A 12366-nucleotide genomic window follows, 5' to 3' on the forward strand; every position below is an offset into this window, starting at 1 on the left:
TCTGACCAACTCATCAACATTGCTATTATCAACGGAAGAACTCAGTGAGATGGTAGTATTCAACTCAACTTCTCGACGAACATTTTCCAATTTCCGCGCCAGAAAGATACTGACTGATGTACGAAACACTCTGAATGTTATAAATGTGCGGGCCGTGTCTGCATCCATGGCCTGGGAGCTAAGAGAGTTGGTACTAGTATTTGTGATATTATTAAAACTTTAAACTCTACGTCTCCTCCGAAGTTGGTGGCGTCCCCCAACACTTATTTTATCTGTGGCACAGCGGCCTACACTTGGCTCCCCCGTAACTGGTCTGGTACATGCTATCTGGCCTTCCTCCTTCCAGCAACGTATTCTACCCATGGAGGTTACCACCTGTGGATGAAGGGTGCTTTGCGCCGCTCACGTAGGGGTGTCATATCAGCTGAGGATACAGCAGGCCAGGAAGCCGGGGACTTCTTTAAGGGTTTCCTTCCATTCTGGGGCCCCATGGCAAACAGTCGAGGACTGCCGAGGGTCCTTGAGGCCACCATCACTGAAACAGCTGGTGCCCTCTCCAACATCACTGCAGAGCTACAGGCGGACCGCCTTGTAACACTTCAAAATCGTATGGTCCTTGACATCATCCTCGCTGATCGTGGTGGTGTGTGTAAATTGATCGGCTCCAGCTGCTGTGTGTATATTCCAGATAGCGCACGTACAGTTTATGATGCCATCCAACATCTGCATCACCTTTCTTCTGAAATTCATCAGGATGAAGGCAACTGGTCTCTCACAGGCTGGATCTGGGGCCTCCTTTCCCAATGGGGATGGAGGGTCCTCATCTTCCTTGCCTTGGTAGTAGCTGCCCTAGTCTCCTGCTGTTTGTGCATTCAGTGCCTACCTATGCTCTGTGCAAAGTGTGTTCAGGCTCTCAAGCCTCCACCCTTGAACATTAATGACACCAATATGAAGATGATGCTCCAACAAAAAGCAGACAATCTCATGAATATCGACATTTCCTAGAGTATTTGCCACTCACTGGCAAAAGGAGGGTCTGAGGAAAAGTGTCCTTTTTGTCGGCATCCATTTTGTGACAGGACTCCATTTTTGTGTTGCCATTTCATGTCAAACACCTCTGACAACCCTCCTGGTCGTTTCTGCTGATGTCTGATGAAATTCTAACTGTCACGACCACCCTGCCCTTCATGCTCCTTGCGGTTAAGCCAGATCCAAAAAAGGGAACAAAGAATTGGCCGCTCACCACCCTCGGACTGGACTCGTGCATGCACCCATCCTGTTTTGCAAGACTTGGTTACACCACCTGTTTCAACATCCTCCCCTTCTGAACTAATACTGGCATGACTAAGCTACTTATGTTTGTGGGGGAAATGTGTATATAAGGCTTGTACGCTGCAGAGTGAAGCAGCAGCCTCCTCTGTCTTGTCGCTGACGAGCTAGGGACTCAGTTTCATAGCCCGGGCTATACCAATAAACCCTTGTTCCTCCTGCAGACGTAGGCTCCTGCGTCTCCCTTTTTTTACTACATAAGGAGGGTATGGTAGATTTGGGCGGTCCCCCTGCCACCGAGACCCAGTAGGTGGATACTTACGGTTCTACAAGGGGAATGAGGGCTGCTGTGTCACCTCTGTCAAGAATCATACAGATGTCTTCTGGGGCAGCGATGAGTGCTTTCTGTACTGTGGTTTAGCCTAAATCAGGACTGTGCAGAATTGAGGAGCTGGGGACTGCGGAGGTGGTTGGTGAGGCATTGGTTGATTTGTTTCTCTAAGATATTTGGTGGGATTGGTAGGAGCAAAATGGGTCTTTAGTTGGAAAGCATGGCTGGGTGAGCCGATAGTTTCTTGAGCAAGGGTGTCACAGTGGCATGTTTCCAGGTGTCTGGGAATGTTGATGAGTTGATGAAGGCATTAAAGATGGGTCGTAGTGCTTTGCTGATTGGTAGGAGTCATTTGGTGAAGATGTGGTGGGGGTAAGGGTCAGATGGGGCTCTCAAAGGGATCATCTTCATGGTAGCAGTGATTTTGACGGTAATGACGGCTGTCCACAAGTACAGGGTTCGTTCATTGGCTATGATGGGAAGTTAAGTTGCAAAGGTGATGGAATCCAGTTGAGAGTCCAAGTATATGGAGGTGATTTTGTTACAAATAAAATTCTGAGAGTTTGTTGCAAAGATCTTGTGGAGAGGGTGATGTTGATAGAGATGACAGAAGGTGCCGTGACATCTTTGATGATGCCAAATATTAGCTTGCAGCTATTAGTGCTAGCTTGGGGTTACGCATCTGCTGGTGGTAGTGACTAAGGGCCAGATGTAGGCAATCTGAATTTACCGATTCTTAAATACCGAATTTTACCGATTCGGTATTCAAAAATCGGTAAATGAGATGTAGGGGAAAATTCTGTATTTTTTACCGAATCGGTAAAATTCGGTATCGGACTTTCGGAAATTACCGAATCGGTATTTACCGAATCGGTATTTACCGAATCGGTATTTCCCATTCATCCCTATGGGCCAAAAGGCCCATAGGAATGCATTGGAAATACTGAATCGGTAAATACCGAATCGGTAAATACCGATTCGGTAAATACCGAATCGAACAGCAAGCAAAAGTGAAACTAAACACAACAGCCAATCAGGTGCAACCACCCTCCCCTTCCTACCAGGAAGTGGCCACACAGGCAGCTGCAACTAATTAGAAGGTTCTGGAGAGGCAGTTGGAGCTGAGAGACTGGGAGCAGCAGCAGACAGAGTTTGTGCTCTTTAAAAAATTAAACATGGCAAGCAGCAAGGACACAGAGCAGACAGAAAGAAAAAGAAAGCTCAAATTCAGCAGCATGGAGCTCCAGGTCCTTGTGGAGGAGGTGCTAAAGGTGCACCACAGACTGTTTGGAAGGCATTCCCTTACTGTGCCTGAATCAGCAAAAAGGAAGCTTTGGCTTGAAATCCTAGAGAAAGTCAATGCAGTGGGAGTGACCACCAGAGTCACTGAAGATTTAAAAAGAGGTTTTATGACCTAAGGAGCCTCACAAAAAAGAAAATAGCTGACCACCACAAACAGGCCTCGCAAACAGGTGGAGGAAAGAACACAGCACCCCCCCTCACCGACCTGGAGGAGATGGTAGCCACAACCTTGGAGCCTGAAAGCGTCCATGGACTGGGAGAAGTGGACAGCTCGGCGAAAGCTGCATCTAGAAAAGGTAAGATGCATGCACAGCAATCCCCCTTACACCCTCATCCATCCCTCACCCCTTGCAGCTAAGTTACCCCAGTCCCAGCGTGTCTGTGCAAAACAGTAGCAATGCATCATGGTACATGTAGTCAGTTAATGAAAGAGCATGTCACACAGCACTGTAACCACCAAGTTAGGCTAATGAATGCAGACATAATGAAGGGCAGGCAGCATGTAAGAAGTGCAATTTCATATGTTTAATTGTAGTGGCTGTGAGACATTTGCACCTAGCTGATATGTGCTCATATGTCCACAGGTCACACATCCAGAAGGCAGTCTCAGGAGGTAGAAGGCACGGCGCCCGAGAGGGATGACAGTCATGAGCCAGGTCCCAGCGCATCACAGGACACAGGTGTTCCGAGTGGGCAGCCACCTTCCCAAGAACCTGACATCAGTGAAGAAATGCAGGCCTCCCCAAGACCTTCACAGTCCCCACTATTGGTTTTGTCACCCGAAATGCCAGCAACCTTTGAAATTGAAACACCTGCAGCACACCCTAGCAGGAGGCATGTCGTTTCCCCACTGATGGTAATGGAGACAGCTGCTGGTGAAATGGTGGGTGAAGACTCACACAACTTGCCTGAAGCTGACATCTCTGCCATAGTGCAGCCCAGCACAGAGCCTGTAGCAAAGTACCGCTAGACGCCGCACAGTACAAGGAAGGAGTGTAGGTGCACGTGGGGAGGGGTCCAGTGTCTTCCAAGGGCTGGAGGGATCCATGGTCAGGATTCAGAGGATGCAGGGCAAGGGCATCATGGCCTGTCAAAGACAAATGCGCAACCTCAATATAAACATGCAGGAAATTGGTAAGGGCATCAGGGAACTGGTGGAAGTTAACAAGAGCATGGCAACAGGCATACATGACATGACCCAATCCATGCAGCAACTGTGCACAAAACTGGACTCTGAAATTACATCAAGGCGCAGGGAGAAACAGCGTGCAGAGAGAACAGAGAAATCTATCCACCGCCAGGCAACAGTCACATCCCTGCTATGCAGGCGTAGCATGAATAGTCAGAAAGTCCTGACTCAAAACAGCAATCAGCTGACAAGGGGCATAGCCGGAATGACCGGTGCGCTGGAGGCTCTAATCAATGCTCAAACTGCACAAACTGCAGCGATTGAGGTGCCGGACACTGAAGGTAGCACCAGTAGGAGCAGCACAGCAAGCCCCCATGTCGTAGAGACAAGGAGGAGCAGCAGGCGACAGGGTGAGGCTACAGGCCAAACGCCCGGTGAACAGGGTGAGCCACAAACACCTGCCAGTGCAAAGCGTGGCCGCAAATGAACACTTAATACTATGGTCTACTGCCATTGGACATTCAATTTATAGATATTAATGTTTTTGTTGCACATTTGTGCCATTTAAACCTGCCTAGTGACAATATACAACTACGGTGGCTGGATTCCACACCTGTCTGTGTGTATTTGCTCACTGTGAGCATTGCTGTGAAATGCTTACTGTTGCACTTTTGTTCTTTAACATACCTAGAAATATACTAAATAAAAAACATTCTCGTGCTTTCAATATAGGTCTCAGTCTCATCACTTACTCAGAAATAGTTGCGTGTTATTTCCTCACGTCTGTATCTGCCATCACTTGGTGTTGACACTCCAGCAGGTTGTGTTTCAGGCACAGCAATGTCGTCGTCATGATCCTCATAGTCTGACAACTCCACCTCAGTACCCCTCTTCACAGCAAGATTGTGCAACATAGCACAGGCAGCAATGATCTTACAGCAGGTGATGGGGGTATACTGCCTTGCACCTCCGCTCTTGTGCAAGCATCTGAACCTGCTTTTCCAGATACCAAATGTTCGCTCCACTACATTGCGTGTGCTATTGTGTGCCCGGTTATATCTCCTTTGGCTGGGTGTTGAGGGGTTGAGGTAGGGGGTGAGTATGAAGGAGCAGAGGGCATATGCACTGTCTCCTAAAAGGTAATGGCAATACATCACTCACATGCATACAGGTACTTCTTACTGCAATAGGTGTTATATGGGTCGCACACTGTGTCTTACCTAGGAGGTATCCTTCACCAAATTCCCCTGCAGTCAGCCGTGCATAGATGCCACTGTTTTGAAATATATAGGAGTCGTGGGTACTCCCAGGGAATTTTGCCACAATGTCAGTAAATGCGAACTTTGCATTGCAGATCACCTGCACATTGATGGTGTGGGTAGACTTCCTATTCCTGTAGATATATTCTGTGGCAGCAGGGGGACAAATGGGAATGTGCGTGCCATCAATGCAGCCAATTATATTGGGAAATCGAGCCATCTGGTAAAAGTCAGATTTTGTTTGCACCAGTTCAGCATGGGTAGCTGGAAAATATATGTAATGCTCCATCTTGTGTAACATGGCGTCAAGGAATTTGTGGAAAAACCTTGACAGGCTGCTCTGTGTCACCCCACCTACCGCAGCAACCACGCTCTGGTAGCTCCCAGACGCAAGCAGGTGGAGGCTGCACAGCACCTGCACATGGGGTGGAATTGCATGTGCCCTTGGGGTAGTGTGCTGCAACAGTGGTTGGAGGTCCCTGATGAGCTCCAAGATGGTGTCTGGGGCCAACCTGTACCTCTGCAGTATCTCTGCCTCTGTGAGCATGAACAAGGTGACCCTCTGCCTGTAGACCTGCTCCTCTCTCTGCCATTCCCTCTCTCCTTCCTCCTGTAGCCGTAGCCGTCTTGCAATGACATAAAATGCCGCCATTGTGCAAACAGAATTGCATTTTGGGTCCATTTTTATAGGTTGCACCTGGTTACCACCTGATTCCAATCCATGGTAAATACCGACTCTTAAATACCGAATATCAAGCAAATTCGGTATTTCAGAGCTTCCCTACATCTCAATATCCATTTTTACCACTTCTTATTTACCGAATCGGTATTTTACCGATTCTGTAACTTTACCGATTCGGTAAATTTACCGAATCGCAAACCGTTGCGATACGGTAAATTTACCAATTCGGTAATATTTCCGATTCGGTATTTTACCGATTCGGTAACGTTACCGATTCTGTAAATTTACCGAATCGGACGATTTTCGGTCTCCTACATCCCGAAAGCTCAATACCGGTCGGTAACTGCCGAAAATACCGATTTTCGGCCGTTACCGACCGGTAAAGGGCTTCCTACATCTGGCCCTTAGTGCTAATTGAAGTTGTTTTTTTCTATGGTGTCGACATGTTTTGCATCTGAGCTACAGCTGTATGCGGTGGTGCTTCATCAGCCTGAGTTCCTCCGTGTACCAGCCAGCCAGTGGCTGTTAGTTTGAACTTGAGGGGAGCCAGGGTGTCGGCGCATTCAGTGGTCTAGGTGTTGGGTTTCTTAATGGCTTTAGGCAACTTGCTGGTGTACTCGGGCCAGTGCGTGGAGAAGAACAAAGCCTACTCATCTGTAATGCTCTTTTAGCTGCAACAGTCAATTCCGGTGATGGTATATCTGTAGTAGTTAAGGATGGGTATGCTAAAACGAACAAGGGCATGGTCTGTCTAGATCATAGTTACTGGCTTGTCTTCACTCTGATGTTAACAAATTAATTCAAATGAATAGGTCCTGAGACCATTTTCATACAGTAAAGCCTTCAATTCCCTGGTAATTTATGCCACCATTAAGGTGAGCCAGAGATATTCAGGAGCTCATTGCACACTACTCACCGACATGGAATATGCTCAGACCAGTATCATGCATAGCACAATGTCACAGGAGGGCCCTATAAAACTGTGGATTCCTGATTTAAAGAAATAAACAAGCATTGACAAAGGCATTAGTTATGCAATTAGCAAGCTGATGGGATGGTCATATTTAGGTCTCGCCTACAGCCAGCTTTAACAGTCTGATGAGAGCTACTGTCACCACACAACGCACAATACACAACATATACATACATATACGGAAAAGGACTTTCAGAAAGGCCCTTTCATCCATCAACAAGGTGTGGTTTAGCAGGCTTTAGTCACAGGGCTGTCCTTCAGGTGAGTATCATGCGAAGCATTTTGTGATTGTGAACATCTGAGAAGTAATTAGTGCCTCTTCCAAATGCACACAAAGACAGGGTGCTATTCTTCCCACAACCACTGGATAGACCACCCTACCCCCCATTCTGTTTTATTTCACATATTATTCTGCTTAGGCGGGCAAAACAGACGTGTACTTAGGGTTCTCCAACTCAGCTGTGTTGTACAGCCAGGTTTGAGAAAAGCTGCAGGCTTCTTGTGCCTGGCCGAGCGTTAAACCAGCCTGCTCAGGCCAATCCAGAGGTTGCTCTCCTGCTAGGTATAGCAGGAGAGCATTGTGTGTGGATATTGTGCAGTGAAGCCCATCCACTTCCAGGACGTGAGGAACAATAAGGCGGCCGGCAGCGTGAGCGTAGCAGCAGGTACGCTTTTTATTTTGTTTTATGTTTAAAACCCAACCCCTAACTCAAGCCCCCCTCCCCCTGCCTCACCACTTTACTATAGCTGTAGCCGCTCCTGCCCTCAATCCTGACTCAGTTGAGACTTACTCTGGAATGTTAGGAGTATGCTCATGTACTCAATAATACATGAAAGCAGTGATAAACGCTCCTCTATGGACCCCCTCTGAACCAGTTAAATCTTTAAAAACCGAAGTAAGCCTGCCTGCATAAGTATGAGCTTAACACTTTTCTAAGCAAAAGGATAGTATGGAGAGGGCAACTCTCAAGTAAGAATAGATTTCCACACCCGAAGGTACACAATTAAACACTGGATGGTTGTGTTATACAGCATTTATTAAATGCAATGTTTGACACTTACATGGAAATGTACCACTGTTACAATTGTAGTAGTAGTAGTAGTAGTAGTAGTAGCAGTAGTAGTAGTAGTAGAAAGCTTTATTCGATTTTAAGACAAGATAAAATCATAAAAACACATTCATAATGTACAGTTTCATACACAGTCATAAAAATAGAATAAAAAATAGTATTAAACATTTTATGTACATTGACAAAATAAAGTCTTTTGTAACTACAGTTATTTGGGTAAACAATTGTTAACGCAGAGTTGTCTTATCATTGTGGGCTTCTCTCATCATGTGGCTGGGCTTGTGACATTAATGAACATTTGTGCATGTGTGGATTTTTGGCCTTGCACAGGGACTGTCCAAATCTGCGGCGCAGGCTTTTGTTTGCAGAAAAAAAAGATATCTTAGTTCCTCAAAAGATTTTTGAATTTTATAAAATTCCCACACGCTTTGGAAATTTTGATTTTGTAGGTCTACCTCAAAGTCCAGGGACAGTGTGCAGAAGCATCAGAAGGGGAAAAAGGACAGCACGCCACATGACAACTAGCAACAACAACAAATAACACCAACACTGGTCGGACGGACTACTGTACAGGTGATATGGAATGGCAGCTCAACTGAGTTGAAAACTTGGCAGAGCAGAAGGCACCAGCATAGTGGGTCATTGAAGGGACATTCACCCAACCACTGGGGTCGCAGACTGAGAGTGGGCTGCATTTGTGTGCTTAGGGGCAGACACATGGCAAGCGGGGATGGGAGAAAGGTGTGTGAGGGCGTTGACACCCTGACATCATGTGAAAGAGATTATTTTTTGTTGTTGATATCTGCATTTGTTTCAACAACAATACAAGAAGTGGCATAATTGATATTCGCAGTTGTACTGGTGGCTCTTAAGCAGTGGTTAGTTTGTAAAATAATAAGTGCCAGGTCCCTTGTCAGGAGACCACTGTACCTTGCACCACCCATTGCTCCTGCCAGAACTGCCATCACAGTACCATTACAGATACAATCACATTCCTACAAGTGTGACAATTCAGACAATTCCATTCCCTCAAAGCTATAAGAATGGCGTGGGCAGCAGATATTAGTAATTTTTATGTATATTTAATTAGTAAACAACTGTTATTGTGCTTATTTCTAAACTAGGCAAACAGCTCCACCATGTGGTGCCCTGTCATAAGTGCTGGTGCCAAGCGCCGAAATCCTCTAGCTCAAATTAAGCACTACTTTTAAGATATAACTGCATCTTTTCCTCATATCTAACATATTAATATGCAAGAGTGTTAGGTACATCCATGTTATGATTGCATAGATTATACAAGGTGACAAAATAATTGCAACTTCGGACATTATTGAAGAACATCAATAATTCTCATTATGTATGCTTTTGGATTATACTCTTATAATAATACATTTGCCAAAATCAGGTGGGTTATTCGTCATGGATGTGTTAGCTCTTGGCTATATATTTTGCTAAATTATTATGCCTTCATCCAGTTTATTACTGCTGCCTATAAGTATCATGGGGCAGATCTACAAGCCCCATGCGCCACCGGTGCATCACGTTGCGTGACGCACCGGTAGCGCAGCCTGCTAAAGTTTATTTACAAGCACAGGTAAAGTTACCCTGCGTGACTTAACCTGTGCTTGTAAATATCGCACCTGTTCATGCAACTCTTTGCGTGTTAGGGGCGGGACATGGATGTTGCTGTGGGTGTTCCCACGCAACACCCATGTCTACTGGTGCATTTCCAGATATACGAGAAATCGTAAACCTCGAAATGCATCAGTTTGCTGCACCACCATAGGGGTGGCGTAGCCAAGCGAAACTTTCATTTCTCCTCGGTTTTTTCCTCTTTCAATGCGTGCTGCATTCTACAGCACGCATTGAAAGAGGAAAATGCCTGCAGTGATTGCTTTTGTGCAGGAATGGTGCAAGGGTGCCTGCGCCGGCGCATAGCAGCTGTTTCTGCGCCAGTGCAGGGGAGAGCACAGGAATGCGACATATCATTGTAGATATGTTGCATTCCTGTGCTCTGAAAGTGTTGCAGTGTGGCGCAGCCAAAGGGCTTGCGGTGCCGTGCTGCGGCACTTTCTTGTAGTTCTGCCCCCATGTGTCTGTCCATGCATTCACCCACTTAGATATCTCTGTGATCCATCTGCTTACCCAAATCTAACATAGTTAATAAAAAATAAAAGATAACAAATAATTAATTATTCTACATGTTTATTTCTCCAAATTGCAGGTGCATTGTCTAAAATTTGGAGAAAAAAATGATAAAAGGAAAAGAAAATAGACTCAGACACCGAATTACTCGAACTTAAAAAAAAACTCACCAATAGCATGTATAGTGAATTAACCAAAGAACAAAACCAAAATTAGATTAAAAATAATACTTATACATATTTTAAAAAAACCCTAACTACATTTTAGATTACAAAATAAACTGACACAACGGTTGTTTCTTCTCGACAGACTGCAACACAAAATTGTGCCAAAAACAACATCAAACAGACTTGCAAAGCAAAATTCTAAACTAAAACCAAGTAAAGACAATATCTAAAGGTAAATTAAAATGTCCATCTACAATGTAAAAAGGATCAAATAAATTGAAGATGTTTGGGCAGATTTATGATAACTGGCGCATCCCCAGGGATGCGCCAGTTATTTTGCGCCGCTGCTCCGCCACCCATATGGTGAGCCGCATTTACAATGTGGCGCACCATGGGGCAAAAACGGCACAGATGCGTGACGCATCTGTGCTGTAAAGGTGGCGCATTGCTGGAGTTGCGTCGCAAGCGCGACGCAGCTCCAGCAAGGCTCGGGGTGCCCCATCTTTACAATGCTGCGTCAAGACCTACGCCTGCTTCAAGCAGGCGCAGGGTTTTGACTCAGCATTGGCCTGAAAGTGACTGAGTGAAATCTTATAGATTTCACTCAGCCACTTTTGCGAGGCGCACCTGCCCCGGAACACCCACCCTGCGCCGGAACGCCCACAAGTTGTGCAGGGCTTTACAATGTGACGCATCTGCCTAGATGCGTCATGTTGTAAATGGGTCGTAGGGATGCGCCACGTTTACGCCGCAGTTGCGTGACGCAAACGTGGCACATTCCCAACATACATCTGCCCCTAAATGTTTTCATGAAATAATGTATATTTTCTAATCAATAAAACCCACAGATATAATGTTAGAAACCACAAAATACATAAAATCCCTAAAAGTGAAGCCAATGTTACATTATAGATGACACATTACAATAGGGAAAGTACTGCCAGTGACTAACCACACTGAAATTCCCTAAATATTATTAAAACACATGCTATGACACGGCTACTGTTACAAATGAAATAGTTAAAAGAGTTAGGGAACATACACACACCCCGAATATTAATGAAATATTAGTCAAAAACATTTTAAAAGACCCGAAAGAGGCCGGTACAGGTTCACAAAAGCCAACAGGAAAAATACTTAGAAATATTATACAAACTGCTCCGGAACGAGTAACAGGCTGACTCCCTGGCCTACAAACCCTAAAGATATTAATTGCTAAAACATGTCAAAGATCCAGGGAAGCACTGGTAGCAACTAAACTATATGAACATATAGACATACCTCAACACGTACCACTCGCAAATAAAAATACACAATTTTAGCTATGTGACAACCACAGAAATGAAAAAATATAATAATGCATGCTGCCAAAAACAATTTACTAACCTTAACTTAACTCAATGTAACACATGGATGACACTTAAGTAATGTCAATATCAAAATAAAAACATTTTATTAGTGTATGCAGCCAACGGCAACTTGCAATGAAATGCTAACATGTAATAAATAGTCAACTATAACACTCAAAAAACCATAATAGATTTTGAAGAGGCAATGATTTGGAGCACACTTAAAATCTAACCACCTACTGCAATTCACTTGGTGCATTTGGAGGCACCTACAAAAATCCACCTAGAGGATTGAATATGCAAGTAACCTAGATTTTGCACGCACAAAAATAGGATAACAGCTTTAGTGTACATTCCCATAATGAAATCACTAAACATTATGGCATGCTAACTGAATTCATGTATTACCAAAAACGTGAAACAATACTCGCTCCAGTAATGAATTATTCTGAGGATACTTGGGTTGGTCTCCTTTACCGACCAGGAGCCAGACGCCAACCCAAGTATGACATTCCATGGTGGAATGTCTATGACAGCGCTGTTTAACAAGAACAAATAGAAATAACACAGTGAAAGGGTGGCACACTTGGAAGGAGCCACCCTACACTCTACTATTTCTAAAAAATACCTAAAACAGAATTTAAAACACATCATTAAGTTGAAATCTATATGTACTGAATTCAAAACATA

The sequence above is a fragment of the Lissotriton helveticus genome, chromosome 5_1 (assembly GCF_964261635.1).
Source record: "Lissotriton helveticus chromosome 5_1, aLisHel1.1, whole genome shotgun sequence".
NCBI lineage: Eukaryota > Metazoa > Chordata > Amphibia > Caudata > Salamandridae > Lissotriton > Lissotriton helveticus.